The sequence below is a fragment of the Haliaeetus albicilla genome, chromosome 20 (assembly GCF_947461875.1).
Source record: "Haliaeetus albicilla chromosome 20, bHalAlb1.1, whole genome shotgun sequence".
Classification (NCBI taxonomy): Eukaryota; Metazoa; Chordata; class Aves; order Accipitriformes; family Accipitridae; genus Haliaeetus; species Haliaeetus albicilla.
Window position 1 is genome coordinate 23,237,778 of NC_091502.1, and position 27,787 is coordinate 23,265,564.

A 27,787-nucleotide genomic window follows, 5' to 3' on the forward strand; every position below is an offset into this window, starting at 1 on the left:
TTAGATACAGCTTAATAGCCGACCTGGTTCTACAGCTATTGGCTTCCTGGATAAGTAAAGCAGCCACCTGCCAGGCAATTTTAAAATTTATTTACTGCTCTTTCCTGTTTAAGGTAGTTGCAAGACGCATTCTCTATATTCCTGCTTCTTGAATCTCTTCTCTTTTCCCCTTTTCCTTTATCATGTAAAGATTCAGAGGTTCAGCTGAACTTCAGACAACTCTTATGCAAATGAAGTAGCAACCCAGTCTTCCTGCAGAGGTTAAATACTTTGCAAAGTCAATGGAAACTAATACATACCTCTGAAAACCTCCATTTGCACTAGGCATCTCCCTCATTTCATTTTCTGGAGAGTTTTCCATTTGTGTACTGAAGGTACACTGCTGTGAAAATCTTGCTGTAAATTTGTACCTGCACAAGCATGATAAAGACAGGGGAAAATCTGTGTTTACCTGAAGCTTTTTGTTTTTTCTAGTGATGGTACACGCAGCTCTTTCTATGGGGAAACTGTCCATCCAGAAAGAATAAAGGTGAAAACTTGCATTCCCAAGACCTCTATTTGCATCCATGACAGAGAAATGCCCATGCTGTACTATCAGTTGCTTTCCTCAATATATAATTAACATGGAAAAATAACAATAAATTATCCCAGCTTTTGAAGAATTTTTTTTCAAGAGAACACAAGGAAGCAGGGGACTTTCCTGCTGTCAGTGACTGAGAGGTCCAGTTGAACACAACTTGAATTATCTACAGTTATTGATCTATAGATCTTGCCATTCACAAAACATTTTCAGGTATGCAGAGTTTTCTATTTCCCTTTCCCTAAAACTTTTCATTCTATTGAAACAGCAACAAAAAATTAAATGTAGCATGTAACTGATAAATTTAAACCATCTTCTAAGTAAGAAGAGTAATTTAAGCCATTTCCGAAGTCAGGCTAAGTAAAGAGGCAAGCAAACAGAGGGTCAGATTCACTAATGAAAAAAGCTTTGTGGAACTTGTATCAGGATGAACTTATTTGAGTGTTCTTGCTTTCCTTACAATTTTTTCTGATAAGAGTCTTAAACATAAGTAAAAATTATAATTTAAATTGTAGGCACAGTATAGGCTAAGTGAACCCAGCTGACATTGGGAAGTTTACTTTTCGTGGTTAGACTGATTACTCGTATAGACATTTATCCCTTTGTGCTGATAAAAAAATAATTCTGTTTAGCTGATATTTATTTATAATGTTAGCCAGGACAAGGCAGTTCTAGGTAACACTGTAAATTAGCTGTGGATTCTTTTTTTTTTTTTTTTTTTCAAATATGGTTTCTTTAATCTTTTTTTTGTTTGGTTTTTTTTTTCCAAAATTATAATACAAAGGAAACATAGATGAACAGCTGAGGAACATCCAAGGCTGGAGAGCTTCACTTTGTGGCATGAATAATCTCACAAATATTTCAATATTCACTGGCTGAAAAGTACAATTTTTATTTTAGTTGTAGTACAGTTGCAATGAATCAGGAAGTGAAAAAGGGGGTTTTCTTTGTTCACAATCAAGGAAACTTGCTGAAAAAATGAACAACCCTTTATAGCAAGGCACTGCTGCATGACACCTCTTTTCAGTGTAGGATGATAGAGCTGTTTCACAAGAGACTTCCTGATTGACGTTTGAGTGGGTGCAACATAAAAAAAGCCTTGCTTTTAACTTATGGGTTGCAGTGTTGTGACAGACTTTGGATGTCTTCACCTCAGAAAGTATCTGGGGAAGGAGGTATCTTGTTATGTCTCTGGCCTGAAATTCGAGCCAAGATCCAGTTCTGCTCTTCAACACAGCATTCCCCCCACTTTCAGCTCAGATCTTTCATGGGATTTAGGTGCATAATTTTCGTATGGATTCATAGGTCTTAGTGGAAACAGATTTTTTTGAAGACTCCTAGTCTATCAATTGTTTTAATGCCTACAAACTTGGCTACTAGCTCTGGCAAGTTGATTTAGAGTGCCCACGATGTCATCTGAAGTGAAATCCCAGAGTTCAACGAAGTTTAGTAGCTCCCTAGAGTTACTCAATAAGGAGTCCCACATCTATCTATTTGTCTAAATATCTGAAGTTTGTGCAGTACAACAGCTTTCTTCAGCCACTTCAAATCAAAAATACAAAGTTTTCTGGTGACGTACACACATGAACAAGAAACTTTTAGTAGTAATAATCATTAGTGTCACTGTCATTCGTGTCAGTAATAGTAGTAGGTGAGATCAAGAAGAAGAGGTGTTTCTCATCTCTTTCATCATGACTTAGGTAGTTCTTCTCCAAAATAAATCTCAGGTACTTACAGTCCAAAAGGGAGCATTAATTTTAGGTTAGAGATAAAACTGAGATTGGGACTGAGGTGGGAAAAGAGGAACATCTTCTATCTCTGCTGTTTAGTCTGTACCACAGTGCAATCAGGAAAGCAAAAGGTCAAATAAGAGAAGACAAGATGAAGCATAGCTTTGCATCCCAAAGATAAGAAATACTTGCCTGGGAAATGTCAATCTTGAGTTTTGGTATCTGCTCTCAGAATAGCTTCTATGTTTTACCTTCAGGAGTCACTGGATGAAATGCAGAATTTGTATATTTAGTGTGTTGCTAAAAATGTCCTTACCACAATCCAGAAACTAAAAATGCCCTTGCCTCAAGCTGTATCTCTCTCATATCTGCATGGCTCAGAATCAGCTATAAAACCTTTTTTTAGACATAATGGAACATAGTAACTAGAGCCTGAAATCTCTAAGCCCCTCATCTGCCTGAAGGCCTGAAGTCAACTTTTCAAGATGGAGCGTGACCTTCCTTCTCAATAGACATTCATCTTTACGTAGCATTTTTGCATAGCAGTGGCAATTGTTCACCATGATATTCACTGTAGAGCAAGCACAAAAGAGAATATACAGTGTACAATGAAAGGGACCTTCACTCGCATTTCCATCCTCCCCATTTTATGGAATAGAGCACAAACAGGGCGAACAACAGTACTAAAATCAACAAGGACATAACACCCATTGTTGTCACAATTTAAACAGCCACGAGACAATCTTTTTTAAATTATCACATGACAGCTAATAGAATCACAGAATGGTTTGGGTTGGAAGGGACCTTAAAGATAATTTGGTTCCAACCCCCCTGCCATGGGCAGGGACACCTTCCAATAGACCAGGTTGCTCAAAGCCCCATCCAACCTGGCCTTGAACACTGCCAGGGATGGAGCAGCCACAACTTCTCTGGGCAACCTATGCCAGTGTCTCACCACCCTCACAGGGAAGAACTTCTTCCTTATGTCCAACCTAAACCTACCCTCTTTCAGTTTAAAGTGATTACCCGTTGTCCCATCACTACACACCCCTGTAAAAAGTCCCTCTCGGGCTTTCCTGTAGGCCCCCTTTAGGTACTGGCAGGCTGCTACAAGGTCTGCCCAGACCCTTCTCTTCTCCAGGCTGAACAACCCCAACTCTCTCAGCCTGTCTTCATAGGAGAGGTGCTCCAGCCCTCTGATCATCTTTGTGGCCCTCCTCTGGACTCACACCAACAGGTCCCTGTCCTTTTTGCGTCGGGGGCCCCAGAGCTAGATGCAGTACTGCAGGTGGGGTCTCACGAGAGCAGAGTAGATGGGGAGAATCACCTCCCTCATTTTGCTGGTCACGCTTCTTTTGATGCAACCCAGGACACGGTTAGCTTTCTGGGTGCAAACACACATTGCTGGGTCATGGTGAGCTTCTCGTCAACCAGCACCCCCAAGTCCTTCTCTGCAGGGCTGCTCTCAATGCACTCATGGCCCAGCCTGTATTTGTGCTTGGGATTGCCCCAACCCAGGTGCAGGACCTTGCACTTGGCCTTGTTGAACTTCATGATGTTCACACGGGCCCACCTCTCAAGCTTGTCCACATCCCTCTGGATGGCATCTCTTCCCTCCAGCATGTCGACTGCATCACACAACTTGATGTCATCGGCAAACTTGCTGAGGGTGCATTCAATCCCACTGTCCATGTCACTGACAAAGACGTTAATCAGAGCTGGTCCCAATACTGACCCCTGAGGAACGCCACTCATTACTGGTCTCCACTTGGGACACCGAGCCGTTGACTGCAACTCTTTGAGTGTGATGATCCAGACCATTCCTTATCCACTGAGTGGTCCATCTATCAAATCCATGTCTCTCCAATTTAGAGACAAGGATGTCATGCGGGACAGTGTCAAATGCTTTGCACAAGTCCAGGTAGATGACGTCTGTTGTTCTTCCCTTATCCACCAACACTGTAACCCCATCGTAGAAGGCCACAAAATTTGTCGGGCACGATTTGTCCTTAGTGAGGCCATGTTGGCTGTCACCAATCACCTCTTTATTTTCCACGTGCCCTAGCATAGTTTCCAGGAGGATCCAGTCCATGATCTTGCTGGGCACAGAGGTGAGACTGACTGGCCTGTAGTTCTCTGGGTCTTCCTTTTTTCCCATTTTAAAAATGGGAGTTATGTTTCCCTTTTCCAGATCTTATAGTAAGTCTAAAATTCAGTGACTGACTCATGGAAACAGGTGCAAGCCAACTTTGAGACAATCCAGGCTTCAGGGTAGCAATGGCACTATGAAGCCTACAGTGAGTAACCATCAGAGTCCCTGGACCTTGGGCAGATTTCCCAGTCCGTGCTGTCCCGGAGTCCCACTGCTATGATCTGGAAGGTAACTCAGCTAGTTAGTTGGGTATATCTAGCCTTTCTGGGCTATGCTGCACATTAAAAAACTGGGAATTCTCCCAGAAATCCTCACTTTAATGAATTCAACCAAGAGAAAAGTGCAACTAAGAAACCTTTCCACCAGGTGGCAGGAAGTATCAGACACTGGGCTGACTTCAGCATCAGGCATTGTTATTTTTAACTCTCACGTTTTCAACTTGCAGAAGACTTTTGTTGTGATTTTAAACTGCAATATATACATTCGAACTGAAAATGGCTTTTAGAAGGGGATAGGGACCCAAACTGTTTAAGACCTGGTGAGCTCCAAGACAATTGGCTTGTGAATAGGGTAGAAACTTATAGTTATAAAGCAATCACAGAGCCTGAAGTCTGAAAGTCCACTAGTTTAGTATTTGATTAAAAAGTTCCTTTCATTTCCTCTGTTTAACACTTGTGTCTGGTTTCTGTATTCCAGCCAGTGGACAGACTGGTTATTATATGACGGCAAGAGGGTGGCTATAGGATCATGGGGATAGCACTGATGGTGCTTATGGATTGGAAATGGATGTTCTTTGACAGTAGCTTGGCATCAGCCTGTAAAATGCATGTACAAGAAATTAAGAGAGATTATAAATGACTGAATTGCAATTGGCATATGAGTAAGGGTTTTGGCAACAGCGGGAGGGTGATGGGATAAAGATAACTTCTGGCAGCACTCCAGAGAAAGCTGTATGCATGGAAACAGGATGAAAAGCTGTGAGAGGGAAAAATAACCTCAGAATCAAGGGCAAATCTTGGAATTTCCATCCCTGAAAGCAAAGTGAAAAATGACAATCACAGAGCTAGAGACATCAGACAGCAATAACTCTTTATCCATATTATGCCTGCAGGCTTTGAAGGATTCAGTAGGAAAAAGTCATGGTGTAGCAAGGAGATGACAGAGCTGAGACAGGCAGATAAATAGGAAATTGAAGGATAGAAGAGTAAGTCAAGGAAGATACAGAAATGCGTGTCATCTGAGGCAAAGTGATGGCCTATATAAGCCATCTGTGGCCAGAAGCCTATTAGATACTTCCATGAAAATTTCAGGATATATTATCTGGAGCCTTTCCAATAGTTAAATCAAACACCAAACCTAGATCTTAATATTTCATGTTTTTATGAAGGCTTAATTATGACAGAAGTCTCAAAATCATTACATGTAATGTAATGTTTGGCACATTTTTTTTGGCATATTTTATGGTTAGGCAAAAGGGTGACTTTGGGCCAAGACATTCCTTGCTGTAACCAGGTTCACTTAGCAGACTTATAGACAGGGTGTTATCAACTCTGCTTAAAATAAGAAAGGATAATTGTACATAACCATTACAAAGGATTTCTATCCTCAAAGAGCTTTGCTGTAATTACTTAATCTTTACAAACACCCATAAAGAGAGAAAACAAGCCGGAGACTTGTCAGAGGTTTGAAAAGTGTTGGTGTCACAGAGAGGATTGAAGTCTGTAATTCTCAATTGTCTTGGTCTGAGATCAGTAGATAATACCTTGCTCAGATATGACATAGAAAATCCTATAGGATATGGAAATGCATGTAGGTGTCTGGTTTGGAGCTAATACAGTACATGCTTTCAAAAGTCATATAATGCTCAAAAGTTGCCTTGCACTAGGGCTGATCATGATAGCCACATGTATAACAATAAACTGCAAAGGAGAAACATTCCCATGCACTGGACTTCGGCTGTTCTATTATGCAACAGTTAAATTGGGATCTAAACACACTGTTTCTCCCCCAGACTGTTTCTGGGCATGGTTCGGGATTTGTTATGCATCTGGGACCACAGGCAGTTTCCATATGGCTATTCTCTTCTGGAGGCTGAGAAAACCTAGTAACACAAACATGGGCTCTTATGTTCCACTTGGCCTCTGAACCAAGGATCACTCTTCAACAGATCTAGATGAGTCTTGATGTCCAACTGTGGCAATGCATGTATCTCCATGGGGTTTTGGGTTTGGGGTTTTTTGCAATGACCATTAGACCTGAGTCAGCACAAGGAGGATAACAGAACAGCTTTTATCTCCTCTCTAAAGTACATAGTTTCATCAGGAGTTACTATTGTCTATTTATGCACACCCAGACTTTCCCTAAACAAGTCTTCATGCTTCCTTTAGGTCTCACCCTACAAACAGCCACCCATTTTCTCCATCCTGTTCTCCAGAGATTCTTCACCCATCTCTGTCACTAGGACTACAATAAGAGGCAGCTCCCTAGAGACCACCATTCAGGATCCTCTGACTCTAACAAAGTCATGAACATACCCATTTGTCCCTATTTCTCCAGCTGTGGTCTGCTGATCCTTGTTTTCTTTCTGTATAACAAGAAACATGTTCATAGCACTAGAGTGTACTCAAATTTTTTTTTGTTGCTATGAAATGACCCAGCTTCATTTCACCATGCAATCAACGACAAAAAAAAGATGTTGTTGGTTTGCATATTCCTTTAAGACATTGCTAAAAAGTAGGATACAACCTGTAAAATTCCCCTGACCGCCAAAAAACCCACCCACAATAATTCAAAATAAAACAAAACACTTAGAGCTGCCAGAGACTCCTGCACAGGCTTTGTCTCACACTTCTAGTTTGCCCACTGCCTCTTTCTCTCAGCCTTGTCTTCCCTGGTAGACCTGGTTTCTCCTTTGTCACCTGGAGTAGCCACTCGGCATTCTGCTGTCTCGTAGATTCAGCAGCAGGCTTCAGATCTCTGCTTATGCCTCAGTTCTCTCTCTCCTGCTCCTCTTCACTTATTTATGATTGAAGCGTATGATTGTATTATTTACAGTAAGTCTGTAAAATGCTTGTGGAAACATTTTCCTGGACAGAATATCTGAACCAAATAATTGCATTTTAAGTACCTCTCAAATTCCTTGTGGGAGATGGAAATGAGCATAAATATGCGATTTACCTCATCTTCTTATTTCCTCACCTTTGTAATCTTAAACAGGAAGAAAAGAAGTCAAGCTTTTTCTGACTGCAAAACCAGAGGTCACACACCTCTGAATATTAACCATGTTCTTGCAGAGATCATTTCTGTGGCATTCAACAAGACACTCAAACTTGGTGCCCAAAGCTCATCATTCAGTGGTACTATGATGCTTTTCTGCCTCAGAGGACTGAGCCCAAAGCACTGAGATTAGTGGCAATATGTCTAAGTTAAGCCTTATTAGTAATAGAAACTGAGTACCTAATAAGGATGAGCCTCCTGGAAAATACAGCCAAATAGTGAGAACAATAGGAAGGGGAGAAATAATGTATTGTGGTTGTCAACAATAAAGCAGTCTGTGAAAGCACTCTTGAAGATAGTAGTGAACCCCCTCATAAACACCATTTTACACTCAAAATGTAAAGACAGTAATATTTTCAAAAGGACATTGGCTCCAGAGGCAAGTACTTACAGGAAAACAAAGGGAATGGAAAATTTCAGAAGGAAAATGGCAAGGAAGTTATAAGTGTGGGTCAGTCAAATGAGGAGGAAGGACAGAAAGGTTGCTGCGAGACATTATGGGTAGCATCGGCTGTGAAAGTATCTCTGTGGGTTTAATGATTGCTTGTGAGGTGCAGGGCAACAATTGTAATATCCTGAATCTCGCTGGCTGATGCAATACCCTGTTAGGGAGAGAATCCAGCATAAGTTGTCCATCAAATTTACTGTATGTGTGTGAGATTTAATTCTGCAGGCAAATGAAGGGGAATGCTAGGAGTGGGTGGTTGAAAATGTATCGCTGAACATGTAAAAGGCAGGTTCAATATCTGCGAACATTATTTTGTTAATCTGTTAAAGTGATGCTGGCACGTCAGCACATTAAAGCAGGGGCAAAGAAAGCACACTTTTTTTTCTTCTTCTTCTTTTTAAAAATTCAGTGGTCCTGGCACTGTCATTGCTTCCTGCAAATAAGCCCTCCCCAACTCATTTGTTACTTGTGCAGTGCATGTGGCAGAGGGAGTAGCTGGCCCTGGCAAATTATAAAACCAGGCTTGCCAAAATTCCCTGTTGAGCTGGTGGCCAAAGTCTAATTCTGTTGTTTCAAAAAACTGTCAAGTGCATCTGAGCCATTTCCTCTATAAAAATGAGTTATCTTGCAAAAGACCTCCCTTTTGTCATAATTCCCATATATAAAGTTAGATTTGTTTATAAATGAGTTTGTATGATGTATATTCTACCACAACTGTCTGTATTATTTCTAGGCGCAGTTATTAATGCAGAGCATAAAAAACAAAGGTTTATTTTTATATCACAGAGAGTTTCTTCAGGAAAAACATATAATCCTGTTCTTTCAAATTTAGCCATTTCTTATAAAGAAGCCACATTTCTAATATATTTGTTATCATTACTGAAATAAAAAAGATTTAAGTATTGTAATTTCCGGAGGTTAGTTTTACATTTGAAATAGGAATATTCAGTGTCTTCTACTTGGTTAATAATAAAAATGGCATAATTATAACTAAATTCACTCTTCACTGTGGCCAGAAAACACAATAAAAGAGAAAAAATAATAAAAGACTAATATTCCTAAAAGTGATTGCTGATTTGAACTGCTGATTGGAATGTAACTTGTTATTTATGTACAAGAAAAACCTTTAAAAATCCTGAAAGACCTTTTTTTATCTAAAAAAAAAAAGAAAAAATCAGCTAATGCCAGTCTTTGTAAAGCAAGTGCCCTCACTGGGGTAACCAAACTGAATTGATATTAAAAAAAAAAAAAAAAAAAATCAAATTTCCAGCTATACCTGTGTATAAAACTAGTGGCTTTGTAGCTAGCCATCACATGGAAAAATAAGTACAACCCTCTCCTAGCCTCAAAAAATAGTGAAAAAGTAAAAAAACTGTGGTAACATGTATCATTAACTACTGCATACATTAGCATAATCCATGCATAATTAATTACTATGATCCCCCCATATGCACCAACCAGGTACTAGAGTTCAAGATGTATGAAGGTGACTTTAATCTCATTCCTTCTTGAAGTCACAGCCCTCTTGCTATCCAAAGACCCTTCTAGGACTGTGGAAAACTACAAAATGTAGTGCTAAGGGTTGATAATTCACATTATGTTCCATGTTATTAGTCGAAAGTGTAGAAAAAAGGGAATTTGAGTGCTTTCATGACTCTTCCAAACTGAAGATTATGCTAGCAACATTTTTTATTAACATGATATAAGCTAGGCAATCAAATTTTTGAGCAAACAATCTTTTTTTCAGTCATAGTGTAGCATTTCTTTTATACAGATTCTTTTATACTACATCAATGCCCACTTATCATCACTCTGTACCAAGTTCTTAAGTCCCAAAAGAAGATCTAATAGGTTATTCTGTATGATTTTTGCCTGAGTTATTTGCCTATTTGTCATTGCAGAACTGAGCCCTAAAATAACAAATAGAAATGAGTGAACAGAATACAAGCTGAAAGGACCATTAAAAATAGTATGTGATGCTTGTTGTACTTACAGTTACATGAAAATACTCTTACACACCTGCTAGTCATTTTCTACAAGTATCATCATGGAAAGATCCTAAATTTCTACAAACACCTGAATTAATAAAGCTTCATATGTCAAATGGTTGGATATTTTGATCTTATCGTCAGTGTTGGTGAAGAAACCCAGGTTCCAGAAAGTGAAGAAACCTGACAAATAATGAGTTGGAGTAATAGTCCGAAGTCATCAGCCCAAAATCTTGCCTCGAAGCACAAGATCAAATAACCTAATAGCACACGGTACCCTATGATACCTTTCCACAGCTGTCAACACTTCCCAACTTTGCAGACTGGGCTTTTAGCTCCAGTCAGTCTTGAGTGTGTTTGCCATGAGGGTATCTGTCATATCGAAGTCCCACTGATGCCTCCCTCAGTGGTGACAAGATACTCGATTGGTGTTAATCATGAGGCAAAGGCAGTAACCGAGGGAGAAGGGGAGGCAACATTAATCATATGCATAGATAGCCTGCTGAATACAAATGGATGCAAATCCACCTTTAAATTCTCTCCCATACGCTGTCTGCACTAAAAAAATTCCCCACCCATCTACCTGTAACCATCAGACCAAAACTCCTTTCTTGTATAATGCATTCAATGCTTTCTGTAAGTCTTTCCACATAGTAGGATTAAGATGGAATCATGTCATGATTTGGTGTTGTATTATTCTGCACAAATATTTCAATAAAATAAAAGCTGACTGTAATAGAAATTCTGGTAGTCACTGACAAGCACCTGCAACACATCAAAATGAGATAAAACATGAAATCAGCATGCACCTCAAATGCTTAGGAAGATATGCAAATGGCAGAGAAGCTACAATCAAAGTCGTTGCAAAATCACAAGCAGCAGCATGAAAGGACTGGGTTTGTAATCTAGTCATCATGCAATGATTTTCTTCCTGCTGCATAGCTTGTTAATTACAAATCTATCAATTATGATGCTTGAAAAGCCCTACCTCCCTAGTACTCAGTGAACATTTTCAGAGGCCAAATGCCACTCTTATCTCCTAGCAGAATAAAGAAAATCATTGTTGCAGGTTGGAAGTTTAATATCACTCACCAGCACCATTTTTGGTGTCCTGATAGGGAAGGCGAGTCTTCTCGACACAGGACATTGACCTGTGTCTGTTTGCACTGCCATGGTATCTCTATATAGATTTAATCTACTTTCATAATCTCTCTGGGAGAAATCCTGAGCCTGTGGAGATTAATGGCAACCTCACTGCCTTAGTTCCCAGCCTGAGATATGGAGATGGCACACGAGGGTATTGTAAAAAAGAAATTTGGGCTACACATGTACCTTAATTAACAGATGCAGAGCTCCACTGCAGAGATTGCTACATTTAGTCATAAGTGAAACTGCTCCTGTATATGTTGCACAGCTCATAAAGTGCTTTGGGGGTTGGAAAGTAAAAGTTTGCATAAATCAATGTATTTTTATTGTGTGATACAGCCAAAATTATATACTTGCACTCAAAGTCTGGAAAATTTGTGTAGGGTCATTTCTTAATTCTCTTATAAAGGCAGTGCTCACTTGCTTGTAGCATGATATTTATGGGATGCTTTGACAAAGCAGATCACTATTTTATTTCCCTGTGTCAAGAACCCCGTCATCGCTTGAGCATCTTCATATTCAGCAAGCAGATGTGCACTTCCCATGAGCTGAGCACTGAGGTTTGACAGACTATAGTAAACATCCACTCAGTATGTGCATGGGAATCTTTTTGATAGATGGATGAAGTAAATGGGTAATGCGTATTCAAAAGGGACAGGAAATAGCAATTCTGCAAAGCACTGTAGACACTCTTTGACTGTTCCTCCAGCAAGCATACAGTTTATAGCAGGATTTTACTAATGATTCCCTGTCTAATTACTGTCTGCTGTAAAATAATTTGTTTTATTCGTAACACTGAGGTCAGAAAGAATTCTCTGTATGTACAGTGCTTCTGAATGAAATTGTATTAAAGAGAAAAAGGAAATACTTTTAAAGCTCTATTTAAGTAACTCAGTGTCAACCAATTTGCATTCAGGGTTTACTGCCTAACAATTTTTCCCTTGGCTTGATTTTACCTGTGCTTTAGAATGGACCTACCAAGGGGTTATTGACTATGTCATGGATATTCCATCCCCCCCCCCCTTAAATTACTTTGGATTGGCCAATCAGCATTAGATTTTGCTGAGATACTTATATCAAACACAAGTTCTCCCACTTCCTCTGTGATGCCCTCCCAAATCTGTTCTTGTGCATGTGTGTTTTTGTGTGTGTAAGTAATATAGAGGAAAAAAGCCAAAACTGTAGTTTCTCCTTCACATACACAACACCCTTCTCCTCAGCTGTCCTCTGCTTTTGGCATATTGCTGGGACAATTCCAAGGAGGCTTGTTTTCTTGTTTTACATTTTAGTAGGATTTTCAGCAAAAGATTTCATGGCACTTACGCACAGGGTGTGTAAGAGTACAGTGCCTCATTTCTTAAATAACAAATAAACCAAGGTGAAACACACTAAAGTACTTTCGCTAGAAAATGTAGTAAATCAGAGACAGAAGCTGGGAATAGGAGAGCTTGTTTCCTCTCCTAGCTGTAATTAGGAATAGAAGAAATGTCATTTCTAACATGGGAAGATTGATTCAAATCCTTTGGCTTTTGTCATTGCAGGCATGGGAATGAGAAGCCTAATTATCTTCCTAAAGTTAATAAAAAAATGGTTCCTGAAGTATACTCTTTCCTTGCCATGTGCTGCAACTACATGTTGGTTTAATAACTTCTGAAGTCAATGGCAGCTCCTTCATAGACTTCAGTCAATGCTAGATCAGACACTTGCTATCAAAGAGAGGATTTACAGTTAATGTCTAGTGTGGATAAAGTGGAACATCCACATCCACAATTAGTCCTTCTTATTGCAAGTAATTTGTTGTTTTCATCTTTTGATCCAAGAGTGCTGAAGAAAGCAGGCTGATCCTTAAAAGTCACTCCTAACTTAGAATTTCATGATCCATTTCTACCGTGGGAAGGAATCACCTGAAACTACATGAAATCATTTCAAAGAAAAATGAATATGACCCTTTCTCTCATGCTTTATTTTGCTTTTGTCTAAGCCAGGGGAAGTAATTTGGGGGTTTTGTTGGGGTTTTTGTCTGTAAACTGTTTTTCACAGAAACAAAAAAAGGCTGAATGCTGAAAACACTATACCTTGGTATATACCTGACCAAAGCATACAACATTCAGGTTGTATCACACATCCATTGCTGAAGAAAGGTGTCTCTTTAGTGGCAACACAGAACTGTGCGATAGGATGTCAAACACAACTCTCTATCACAGTTGCTAGCCAGCATGAACCAGAATTTAAATCAACCCCAAACAAGTTACCTGATACAAAAAAGCATTGCTTTGTCATTTTAAATGTTGTTAATGGATCCTTACTATTTTAAGTTGACCGGATACAGAATTTGCAACCTAGTCATCAGGTAAAAGCTGAAAATAAAAATGGCTCTTTTTGCATGACCAAAGTAGAATCTCATTTAGTTTCTCCTAATCATAATAATTTGGACAACAGCCATACTCAAGAATTTCTCTTCCCTCTGGGGTAAATTGGTCTCCAGTCAGCAAATGTAGAATTGAACTGCTTTGTTCTTTTTATATGTAAATTTGTACTTGGAAAATCATCAACTAATTTTATTCTGTTTGGGTTGACATGGTCTCTGTGCCAAAAGTTACATTTGCATTCTAGTTTGGCTTCCTTTTGTCTATCAGAAAACTGATAAATACATATATATATGTGTGTGAGCTTGTATCATAAATATATATGTGTGTGTATTTAACTCTATGCCAACTCGTTTTCTCTGGGGTATAGAGATTCCCACCACACAGAATTCATGCACAAAGTACTCTAAAATGGGGATTTCACTAACAGCTCTCTAATCTCACCACATCAGCATTAAAACACTTCATTGTTTATAGCTGTACTCTGCTTCGGGAAAAATCCTTAGTGTCCATGTAATCAACAATCCCATTAAGCTTCGCGTCCTGTTAAATATAACTAATGAACTTCTCCAAATGTGGAAATTCTGGGTTATATCAATTATAGGTGAACCTGGATTTGACACAAAGACACTTATATAAACCCTGGAAAAACTGTTGCGGCCAAATGAACAGTCCTTTGCTCTTTGGTAGCACACAATAAACACAAACCTTCCCCTTACTGCCTCAAAACTTTGTAGTCTCACTTCAGAACCTCAGCAATATTTTAGCCACCATCCACTCTCTGTATCTCATTGCTCTCTTAAATATTTCTATGAAATTGTGCTTTTATCATTTAATGATTTATTTATACCAAAATCATCAGAGAAGATTTCTCTTTCTAGCTTCTCTGAAGAGCTTAAAAAACCCCAAACAACAACAGAAGGAAAAAACCCCACCACTAAAAAAACCCAAAACACCTAAAGGATTTTGGAACTGAACTTGATTCATTATCAGTAGGACTGATGCCCTTTTGAAAAAAGAAATCTCCTCTCTGAGAGTTCAGAGCAAGTGATCATAGTGTTTCCTAGCTGTCTACATAATCTACAATTATTCTTTATCGCAGTCCCCAAGAACCAAGCACCGGAAAGGCATGTCTGGTTTGGGATTTTTTTAACTATTATTCTCAGTTGCATTTTTCCCCCCAATAGTTAGCCTTTTCCAGTGATTTGAAAGAGAATGGTGAAGAACTGACTGCTGAAGGGGTGACTGGTGTCATTGCAGAAAACTGTTGGATATTTTGAGAGTCGTGGTAAAAACAGCACTGAGGGAGTTTGATTAGGCTGGATAGTTGTGTTGGATTTTTCATTTAATTTGTTTTAGTTTGCTTTTTAATCTCAAACAGACCATTTGCAGCATTCTTTGGCAAAACATACTGCTTTAAAAACACAATGCTGAGAATAATGTTTTCAGTGAAACGTGAGCTCAACTGACTACCACGTTTCAGATATAGTTGCAAACTGATATCTCAGCTGCACATCTTCTGAAGGCTGACGAATCTTTTTAATTTCACAAAACGCAGGTCATCTTATGAAAATATATGCTGAACGTAAAATTCTACATGGTTTTGACATGAAGCCAGGCAAAACAAAGGCTTTGACAAGCTTTCTTATTCTCAGTTCCAAAAGTCAAACAAAACAGAGGGAAAGGATCACAGACCCATGCAGATTAAAACCTTGCAAAATATTCACATGTACTCCTGAAACCAGAAATTTCTGAGCTGTCTAAAACCAACCCCCTGCAGATGATTGATTCAATGTAATGAAACCAAATAGTGAGATAAAACTATCAACCCTAAGAACATCTCTTCTATGCACTTAAGGCAGCGTGTTTTAACTTTAATGTGTTTTATCAGGTACCATACAGTGTCCTCTTTACCACAAGCAGAGAGCAGCACAATTCCTACTGAAGAAACTCATTGGTAGGGGTAGTCAGCACCTGCAGGATCCAGATTTCTTGATTTTGGTATCCCCATTACATAAAAATTTACTGTAGACTCCCAGAGCCTCAGCCTATCACTGGACACTGAAGGAAGATGTTACCACACTGATCACAGAATGGCTGAGGTTCAAAGGGAACACTAGAGGTTGTTTTGTCCAGTCCCCAAGATGAATCATATTTTGGGTTTTCTAAAACTCTTTCAGGAATATAGATGAATATTTCTGTTGAATTCTGTACACAGACTGGATAATCTTCAAATATCCCCATTTGGGATTATTAGCTTTTGTAGCTTCCCACTTTTAGCTTGTAAACCATGATGTCTGTCACAGAAAATTACAATATTTATACATGCTGCATGGCACTCTGTCTTGCCAATCTAAAGTAGAGTTACCTGGTCATATTGTAACAAAAGAAAGGATCACACACTGAAATCTGGTGGATCCAGGTTTTTGCTGCAGGTAACTGACTCCCTATTTCCCTCTTGGGGGGCAGTCATAGGACATCACAGGAGAGGGGCAGGAAGAGGAAAGCTAGTGATATGTTTAAATGGCTGTTTGCTTCAGCACTTTAGTGCTCTTTGTACAGTTTTTTTAATGATGGTTTGTGTATATATACTGTAAACAGAGGTAGCTGGCCCCCGGATAGCAGCAGTATATTGCATTTTGTGTATTCCAGATATGTGAGACAGGGAGTGAGATTCATTGATTGAGTATTTTAAGTGTTACTATATTTACAAGATAACAAATTAGAGATTTGTTAGACAGCAGGCTAAGTAGCTGTCTGTGAATCATGTATTTATTATGCATGACTCTTTCAGAGTCATTAGAAGTTGAAAAGAAAGACTCACTAGGATGTGAAGGGGGATTCAGCTTGGAGCTGCTTGGGGACCACAGCGATGTGTCTAAGTAACAGTCTCTGTTAATAATAGTCCCCAGGTTACAATCCTGGGGCTTGAATAGGAAGTTTTCAGAGATATTTGCAAACACTAATATTATTATACAAATGGATAGACTAGAGCACAGAGAGTCTTAACAAAGTTCCCATCAATATCTTCTACATCAGTGCTATTTGAAACAGCAGAGAACACAGTAAATCTGATTTCCATTCCTTTTACTCACCTGCTAGATAGTACATTATATTCACTGTGAAACTTCTTGAATGTACTGTAATGGTGTCTAGACTCAAAACTGTAGACCATTTCATTTCCTTCCCTTTCCATTTTGATATAACAGGGAGTCTCATTTCCTGTCTTGAATAATTTTGGGGTCCTGCTCGCGTCGGTGGTGCTCAGATCCAAAGATGGCAGCTAGGTACAGGCATGCAATGATGCTGCCATAAAAGTCAGGGAGAAGTAGGAAAGGATATTGTGAGCCTAAGAGTATATATTTTTAACTAAAAGGTAATTGCTGCTACTGGAAGAGTGCCAGAATATTGAGGAAAAATCCAAGAAAGAGCACAAGTTCATCTCCTCTCTTAAAGCAGAAACAATTCAAGCAAAACAATAGCTCATGGTGAATAGAAGAATACAGTAGTCATACTTCACATCTAGCTTATTTTTCTTAACCAGAAGCCATCAAGTATCTGATCAGTGGATCACTTGGAGGCCAAATCATCTGGTATGCTCATTGATGGGAAGTTTTACATGGACAGATCTTAACGCTGACCTTGTCCTTCTCATCACTGAAGTTACTGTATTTAGGAGGAGCCAGACCTAATACTAGGACTTTACAGTGTCAGTATCTTATGAGGAATAATAAATATAAGCAAAATGAGCAAACTGTGATGGTTCCCTTCATTGTCCTCTGACCCACACTAATCCTGAAGCTAAGATCAATTATAGTAAATGTCAGTAATTCACTCTGACCATGGATATATTTCAGGCTAGGCCTTTTTCTGTTCAAATTCCATCAAAGTAGCCCATGAGGGCCAAGATACAGCTGCTGACCGTAACAATACATTGAACTTTGGCAATAAAGTTCCAGCATGTCTGATGATGCTGTTATAGAAGTCAAGAAGGTAGAGTACTCCATGTACAAACAGGTTGCAATAGCACAGGTGCTTATGATTACTAAAAGCTGAGCTCAAGTACCGGGTCAACTGGCTGCCAGTTTTCATTTACCATCATTACTAGAAAGGAATGTACAAAGCATGGTAAAGCTTTAAATGTAACCTAGTTTGAATATCAATCAGAAATTGCTTGAAGTTAAGAAGGTGAATGGATAGACTTAGCTGAGATATGGGTCTTCAGTGGTTAATAGAAAAAATATTCTTGTAAGGACAGGTTTTGGAGCAAAATATCTAGATGCACACAATAAATGAGTTATTATATTTTTTAAACAGTCTTTATTATCTAAGATGATACTTTGGTAGGTGAGAGGTCAGTGACCGCTACAACAAATCCACAAATTGGTCAATTTGAATTGGTGAACTCAGATTTCTGTAAAGGTCTACGCAATTCCATAGTGACCAATATAACACATAAAAGTGACTTTAAATCTAGTTAATTAATGGATTTGAAATATTTTCTTTTAACATGGTGGTAGCCTTCAGTGGAGTATATCAGACAGATAAGGATTCTCCAGGGGTCAGTTCTTGGCTTAGTGATGGATAGGTCACAGATAAAAGTTAAAATGGTAAAAATCATGCTAGTTGCACTAACAAGAGGCATAAAGTGGGGGACAAGCAGCATTCTCAGTTGTTTAATATGTTGAGCTCACAGAAACAGCGTTGTTATTGTAGTCTTTGTCTTTATTTTTGCAGAACCAAAGGAACTCATGAGGCTATGGGCTGTCAATATCTCATCTCAAATGACCTGTTGTGTTCTGCAGTGCATTGAATTTGAGGTGCAGTTGTGGGGGGGGGGTCACAGTGGATAGTTTGATTCCGTTGAGAAGAGTGCTGTCAAAGAAATACTCAGGTGGTGTGGTCTTGCTGAATGCACCATTACTGTGTTCAGCTTTCAGACAAGATTTTAAATATCCTAAAAACAGACACCATTCTAAAAAATGCACTGAGGGTGGAGCAGGGTCTGGGGATAGTATCCCATGCCAGAATGTGTGAAGAAAGTCAGACTAGGTGGTTTTAACTGATCTTGTTCAAAGAAAATATATAGTTAAGAGACCATCAAACAGCAAGAACAGAGAAGTATTTCTTTCAGTTTTCCTTTTCATTTCTGTACTAAGCCAAAATTGCTTTAAGAGGAGTTTAAATTGAGATATGTGAAGTTTGGTTTTGGTTTGTTTTCAGTCTATTTTCTCTTTTTTGTACAATTGCTGTAATTAAGACTGCTGTCCTGTAGATTACTTCACTCTGATGTCCCCAGCTGAAAGCTTGGAGAGGGCAAGCTGAAGAGTGTGCTGAGATGAAAAGTTACAGCCACACTCTCTAATTTGATAACGGATACTCTGTCAGTGTGGAGTCAGGGTAGTCTATATGCAGAAAAAGGCAAGTTAGGGAAAGGACCGTAGAAAAACAGCAGTGGGCAAGGTCTGGCAACGGTATAAAGATCTGTGTTTTACCTATGAAAAGAGGTACCTATAGATTGTGGTGGCTCACAGTCCAGAAAACAAAAAAATGAGGGTAACAAATCAAAGTTTACAAAAGAAAGAGAGTGCTATGTTTTATCCATAAAAGTTTAAACAAATAGACTCATTTAAAAAATCTTCATTGCATGCCAGAATAAGAATGGTTGTATCAGGTTAGAAGGAAGGTCCCTCTGTCCCAGCATCCTGGCTCTGAAAGCAGCCTGGAGCAGGTATAGGAACAGAGCAAGCTGATACTCTTTCTAGGACACTCTGCCAGGCTCCAGTTCTTCATGGAGATTTTATTTCCCTCTGGATGACTTTGTCAGATCTGGAAGCTAAAATTGCCAATTCAAGTGTAAAATGGGGATTTTAAACTTAAAGGCAAATCTAGCTGTAGAATCTCTATAGAAGCCTCTGCAATACTGCTGCTCCAGTAAAAGCAACCAAATATGCTCTCACAATTTCTATTGAAATCAATTTGATTTATGCATGAGTGTCTGAGGGCAAAATATGCCCCTGTGAAATTTCTCATCAATATATAAAAGCAGGTGCTTTCCCAGAAAAACAACTTTATTTATATCTCTGGGATCGTAGTATAGTCATTTTTGGTTTAATCTTTTCCGGAACACTGTTATATTAAAAACCTTTTCAGTGGCATCTATAGGATTAATAATATCTGTCATCTGCAAAGACCTTACTTTCATTACAGGTGATAAAATATATAGTATTTTCTTGTATGCATATATTGCATTTAATTCAAGGTACCTAAGACATTTTTTAAATAAAACTTAAATGAAAGAATTGCTTCACCCATCAATGAAATGTGCTTTTAGGGGTGAAACACAACAGCTGTTTAACATCACAAAGCAATATCATTGAATAATTTAGTTCACAAATTTGAGAAGAAAGGAATATTTATTCAGGGGAAACTCCAGATGGAATTTAGGAAGGCAGATTGTCATTCCAAGCCAGTGTTACAAGTTTAACCAACCCCCCCCCCAGTAATTCCTGCAATACTTTTATTCTTTCATAATGTTCTGTAAAATGCTAGCTAGCAACAAGATTTTGTCCATTACAAAATATATCACTATAAGCCTACCATTATAAGACTAGGCAACCCTGTCCCTTTTTACCATAACTCAGAAGAGTGCCACAATTTATGTCAGAAGATATAGGGATATAAGGTTAAATACATCGGATCAGATCATTAATCTATTTAACCCAATATTTTTTTCTTCTGCCGCAGTAGCTAGTATCAGCTGTTTTCATAGCTAATACTAGACATTAAAATTTCAACAATGTATAATCTGCAATCATGGAATAAACTATTATGCAAATTTAATCCTAATTCCCACCAGTTAGCTGTTGACGTACATTTAGTGTATATCCCTTTTCTAGTTTAAATGCCTCTAATGTAACTGTGAATATTTTCATAAACAATATAATATCACTGGAATACAAATGTTTGTGGCCATTGAGCATATTCCATATAATCTTTATTTATATTACTGATGACCCTGTCGATATGTGCAACATGGGCTGATGAGAACTTCAGTAAGCAATTTCCTTGCATACAGAATTTGATCCTAGTAGGGCATGCTTCAGCTTGATAAGCCTAAAATGAACTTTGACTGTGTCTGAAATTCAAATGGAAACATGCTCTGGAAAATCTGATGGTATATTAGGTCATCAATTAATGAGACCAGTTTTAGAGCGCTAAGAGCTTCAGCTAGTCATACCAACCTTGCTGCTCTGACAGGAAAGTGCATCTTCTTAATTCCAGAACTTCCAGTAACCAAGTCCATCACCAGAAAGTTATTTAAATAGAAGTCTTAAAAGCCTTGAGGCATAGAAAGTTATTGTACATTATGGATTCTTACAAGAGATGAGAGTAGCAATGGAGCTTTAAATCAGACAGAGAAAAAGGCAATTTTAGAAAAATGACATGTAAAGTTTCTGAAGTAGGGATCCAAAATAATGCCCAGAAAATTTTAAAGAACTTTAAGTATATGTGGATAAGGGAAAGGAAGAGGAGAGGGAAAGAAGTTCATAGTCCTGGAAGGATAAAAGGAAAATGGAAATGTAAGCTGCATATTTAGAAAAGTGCACTCAAGGTTGTATCATAGAAATTCTTGTGGTGTTTTGAAATCCTGACTTTTGAAACTGGTCTGTATGTGAATGCACTTGAGATTTTTGTGTGTTATGCAGTGTTGCACCTCCTTAGAAAGAATGGGTTTGGGATTCTCTGGATTCCTTGGGCTCCTCCCTTCTTTAAACTTGTTGGGAGCTGCATTGGGCCCTTGGGCCATTCCACTTCAACCTGTTATACTTGCAGTCTGGAACTTCTGAGGGACTTTGTAAGATCAGGGTCTCACTCTCTGCAAGATCCAAGGTGATTTTAGAACTTGCTTTTAGGAGAAAGATCCTTCAGTAAATAATAAAAGTAAATTTAGATTTCGAGGACAACTAACATGCAACATTAGGTGCTAATATGATCGCTTATCTTCTGCTACATTAACAGAGGGCAACTTGTAACACAGATTGGTTCCACATTATACAGCAGTACCTGAAAGGTACTTCAGGCCCCAAAGAGCTTACAGTCCAAGGTAAGCAGCTACCAGTGAATACAACAGCTGGGGAAGCAGAAGGTAGTAGCGAAATTATAATCAGTGAGATAAGCTGATGAGTCATAGCTCATCAGCTCATAATCCAAAACATAAGATGCTATCTAACACTGTCAGTATCAGGCAATTCATCATGTATGCTCTGCATTGTGCTTCAAGTCTCGCAAATATGGACAATTGTGGGCTGTGGGAATTTTCATCTACTCCTATTGTTGAGTGAAATTTTAGTCACTAAAGGAAGAGCAAAAGAGAAGATCTTAAATGGTCTTCCAAGACACAGCGGGGGTAGGGGGAACCTATGCTGGTTGGAGCCCAGACCTTTTTATGTTTAAAGAACTGTAGCTATCACTAGATTTTATCATCAGGACAGAGCATGATACACTGTTACCAAGTAATTGCAAGAGGTGATCCAATGCACTCTGCACTCTTTTGAAGTTTCTGAGAGTTATCCCAGACAGATCACATCACTTGCTTCTGGACTACTGCTAACAAGTTATAAAATGTGAAAAATATCCATATCCCAGTAGAGGTCCTGTGGCTTCCTGGATATCACTAAATAAGAGAAATCAAAACAAACTCCTTTTAATAAGATAACCTTAGATAGCTGCCGAGGAGGTGTCTCATGTACCACAAACTCTTAAACTGCCAAATAGATGTAGATTTAGGTATGGAAATGACCCAGTAGTTTATGTAGACAAAGCCATGAAAGAGGGCCCAGAGGTACTGCTCAGGGGTGTGCTGAACTGTCAGAGGTGATGAGATGTCACAGGGAATGGTCCAACTGCCCTGGGCCATTTGCAGGGTCTCAGCCTTGCAGGTGGGAGGGGAGCTCTGGTTGAGGCACTGAGCTACCAGGTAAAAGGGCTGTTGGAGGAGATGAGCAGAGCAGGCTGCGCAGTATCATGGAGGACAAAAAAAGAATATAAGATTGTTTGCAAAAACCTTGGAGGGGCAGGGTCCAAATCCCGTATTGCTTGGAAGGAGGGACAGTTAGAGGCTATGTCTAAATGAGAGGAGGATTGAGACTGCCAGGTTGAAGGATGGAAGTTTGTGGGTTTTAGTAATGGAAAGAAGACTTTTTCTCTGCCTGCAGATGTCAGATGTGCACTAACAGATGTGACTGTAACAAGTGAGGAGGAGCAAACTCCCTCAGGGAAGGTATCTGGGCCAGCAGACACACTGATCCATCCACATGTTGGCATTCAGAGGAAAGAGTGGATGGTCATAGCTACAGACTTCTGCAGAAGACAGAAACTCTCATCTGCCAACCAGACTTGTTGTCTCAGGAGGTTCATCACTTGTTGAGGCTTGAATCTGGGATGTTGCACAGACTGCTGAAATCTATCCAGACTTTAGATGATTGCCCATTGTTGCTCATCCACTTAGGCTGATAATGCTAAGCATTAAGTGACCTTGAATGTATAAAGAGTAACTACAAGCCTCTAGGAGGGAGAACAGGGGCCCAGGGCTGTTCTCTTTAGTCATGTCAGTCAAGAGCAAAGACTTAGGTAGGAGTGGATGCTATCTTTCAGAACAACACCTGGTGGTACAGCTGGTGTTTCAGGCAGGACCTTAGCGCTAATTACCGTGGCATCCTCCTGGAGGAAAAAGGACTTCTGGGGAAAGATGGGATCCATCTGACAAAGACAGGCAAAAGCATCTTTGCAAGCTGGCTTGCAGACCCAGTGAGGAGGGCTTCAAGAGAAATGTATCAGGGGATGATGACCACAGACTGATGAGAAGTAGAGGTATAGGGAAGCTCAAAGGGACAGCCTGATGGCAGGGGTGGAGAGATCAGTGATTTGACTAAGGGGACACTCTGCTGGGTGTGTTTTCCTCCAAAAAGAAAGAATTCATGCAGGATGTGAAAGTTGACATCAGCTTTGGCTAAAACAACCATATTCGGATAAGTGAGCAAGACAAATAGCAGAATCACGGCTCTGGACTTCAAAAGAGCAGATTTGGGCTTGTTTGGGTAACTAGTTAACAGGAGCCCATCGCAGACTGTCCTGAATTTCAGAGGGGACCAGGACAACAGCACACACTGGGGGCTGACTGGATAGAAAGCGATTTTGCAGAAAAGGACCTGGGGGTCCTGGTGGACAACACGTTGAGTGTGAGTCAATGGTGTATTCTTGTAGCAAAGAAAATCAATGGCATATTGAGCTGTATTAACAATAATGTTGTCAGCAGGTTGAGGGTGGTTGCCTCTATTCACCACTCGCATGACCCTTCTTGGAGCTGTGTGTACAGTTTGGGGCTTTGCAATACAAGAAAGACATGGACATACTGGAGTGATTCCAGTGGAGGCCAGTAGATATTTGGAGGCCTGAAGGACATGAGATACAAGAAGATCTTGAGAGAACTGAGTTTGTTCAGCCTTAAAAAGAGAAGGCAAAAGGGACATCTTACAGCTACCTAGAAGTACTTAATAGGAAGGTGTACAGGAGACAGAGAGAGACTTTTCTCAGAGATATATAGCAATAGGACCAGAGCCTATGGAAGCAAGTTGCAACATGGGAAATTATGAGAAGATATAAGGAAAAAGTTTTGCACCATGAAGATAGTGAAATACTGGAAAAGGTCCCAGAACTGTTGTGGAATCACCAATTCTTGAGATATTTAAAGCTCAGTCAGGTCTGAGCAACCTGACGTGACTTCAAAGTCTTCTATAATTGCATGAACCTGAACTGAAATTGTCTAGAAATATGGAAACTGACAGAAATACACAAAATTTTTAGTCTGCAAAGGTTGGCTGCAAGCAATCACAGGCTACAGTAAAACCAATTCTAAGGGGTTTGTTTTTCCAAATTGAGTTTGCTGGCATCCTTCTGATTCAACTATTAACTATGAAAATGTGCTTCAGAAGTGAAAAGGTTGCATCATACTCTATGTAAACATGAAATATTTTCAAAGGATTTAAAAAGGAGTGTGAGCTTACTTAAATAAACCTGTTAAACATGAGGCTGAAGAGCCTGTATTGCAGTTTTTTGATTGGTCTCTGATAAGATATTAGATTATGGATGGAACAAAAACACTTAAAAACTGCTACAAGAGACTGAGTAAATTTTCTAAGAAAAAGAAGTGACTCAGTTCAGAAGGGAGCATATGGAGGTTATTGACGATAGTAGCATAAATGTGGATGAGAATCCAGATATTAAAACTTTTAAGATGGATGCTAATGCAGAAGCCATTCTATTGATAGAAGCATTCTGCAAACTTTAACAGAAGTGTTAGAGATATTAGAAGGGTAAATAAGCTAAATGCGAGTGAAAGCTTGTATTCCTTAAAGGCATATGTGTCTTACTGTACGTGTAAATAAAAATAGAAAAGATGCAATCTGTAATAGTACTAGTGTAGAGGAAAATCATTTTGGGTTGAAAGTGCATCTTACTGATGTTCTCAATAAAACTACCTTTATTGAAGATGAGAATTGAGAAGAGTTTTAAAAGGTGTATTCCTCAGAATAGATAGGCTGTTAGCACGATAAATGTAGCTAAAAGAGAGTAATCTTCATGCTGTGTGGAAAGTTGTCCTTATATAAAAAGCGAGAGTTAAAAGAGGAGGTACATAGGCTTCTTTGCACTAAGAATGGCAGGGCAAAGCTGAAAAGGAATAACACCTGTTATTGTAGAGAGAGGAAAATCTGTGCCTCACTAAAAGAATTAAATGCATATTAAAAATATTACTCCTGTGTTTGAGATGTTATGTTTAGGAGGACTTTTGACAGGTGCTTTTAGTAAAAAAGACTTTGTGTCTGTGTAAATTCAACACTCTCTATGGGACACATGCTTTCCCCAAAATGCCATTTAGGTTTTCTGAGGTACTCAAGGTATTTTTCTTTATGAAACTTGATCTTTTGAAAGATTGTACTTTATCACCAAGGGCTCCAAGGTGCTTTGGCATGAGTCGGACACATAAACAGAAAGCATAAGCAACACATCTTCATACATTTATAGCCACCAGTTCTGTGACAGACCCATAGACAAAGAGAGAACACACCTATTCCTTGAAGTAGTGAACATTATAATAGACATTCATGGCTAATCTGAAAGCTTTTAGTCAACAGACTAGTGTGCACTGGATACCATCTTAGACAAAAGCCCATGATTAAAGATACACCAGCCATGATGTACTGACATGATACTAAACTAAGCTGCCTATGAATACTTTCAAAGATAATCTTCTCAAGATGCAGTCATTAGCATGTTTTCTTCATTACAGAAAGTCACGAAGCCTGTGTGTCAATACCAACAAAAAAAAAGGAGTCTTTGGCCTTGATTTGTGGGAGTAAAGATGCTCTCAAGGCTTGCTGAATAGGCTGGAAATGCAGACAATGTTATGGTAAAGACCCTGACAGAGCAGGAGAAAGTGGTAATGAGGAGAAAAAAGTGCCCTAAATTTGCTTATGTGTAGTGGAAGAAAAAAATTGTTCCGTACTAACTGTCCCAAGACAGTTGAACCCAGACGGTCCCACAGCAAAGCACAAGAATGAAGTCTGGTTCTGCTGTATGTGATGTACTTCACAAAGTAACACCTACCAGTAAGACAAGTTAGTGGCACTGCCTAGTGCAGTGTGAGCTGTAGATCATGCTATGTTGGAGCAGTTGTGTCGCTGTATGGCTTCTTCCTCTCAGTGTGTCAGTACTGCGGTGGTTTAGAAGCTGCTGATCTGCACTAGTGTCATTCACTGTGCATTGAGATAGAAACAGTTAAGATCTAGAAACTCTGTTTTGAACTGACTTAGTTATTTGGTGAGAAATTGGAGGAGAGAGACTGGATGAAACTACATTTTATTGCTTTCTAACTAAACAACCAAAAGAATGAGGCGGGTTGAGGCTCTCAGAGCTTAACTCAGAGTGGCTCCTGAATACAGTTCCCAGTTCCTCTGTCTCATGAAGTCCGCTTTCTTCTGGAGGGGAGGAGCTGTGTGGGCATGTTGTGGCCAGGAACAAAGTTTCATCTCCTGGCAGCTTGATTGTCTGTGAAAAAGCATGGTGGCCTCTCCCATCCTCTTCACATATGGGCTTTGAACTCTTGGGCAGACAGCCCAGGGAAACCCACGACCTGACACCTCTCATTTCTCATGTGATGTGTAAAGACACCTATGAGTGCAGTAACTATCCAACACATGATGCTGGGCTCCTGACACAAGCAGGGAAGAAAAATGAATCAGGGAATAGGGCAGCAAAATCTGCCTGTGGTCCTCCCCTCTTGTACCCCTTGTTCATTCTCTCTTTAACTACATTTTAAGGCAGGAGCTGAGTCTTTGTGTACAGCATCTCATCCATTGAGTCAGTGCTGAGACACAGCTATTAACAAGAGTGATTCCTGCACAGCAGATCTTCCAACATTGCATCAAGGTAGGAACAGTCAGATGTGGTACGACTCATGGCCACACATAGCTTGCACTGCACAAAATAAGATCATCTTTTCTTCCTAGGTCATAAAGATTGTCCTTCCCTAATTCTCTGATTCATTTTCCAGCCTAATATCCTGGCTTTTAGTCAGCTTGGTCACGCATGGTCCATCACTGTTTTAATTATCTCCATTCACTGCCATAACCAGATGAGAGTTATATTCTGGACCCAATGGAAAACTAAGCTTATTCACCTACCACATTTATCTTAGGACTAAACTAGCCATCTAGTTTTTTAAAGATTGTGTGACTAGGAAAAAATACTGTTTGAGCCAGTAAGGTATAAAAAAGTCTCTAGACCACAGTCCTCAAGACAGTAAATCAAACCTACAAACCACAAGGAATCTGATATATCCCTTTGATCCAAAACAGTAATTTGAGGATTGATGCTTCCATATTGCCCCTGGAGCCACTATTTTCCTGGGATTTTGCTGAAAAGATTACAAAGACAGTAGGGAAACTGTAAACTACATTTCTCAATGTCACCATATGTAATCCTTCAAGTGCTCATGTTAGGAGTTTGTTGATCCATTACAAGTCCTCCCCAGACATGTAGG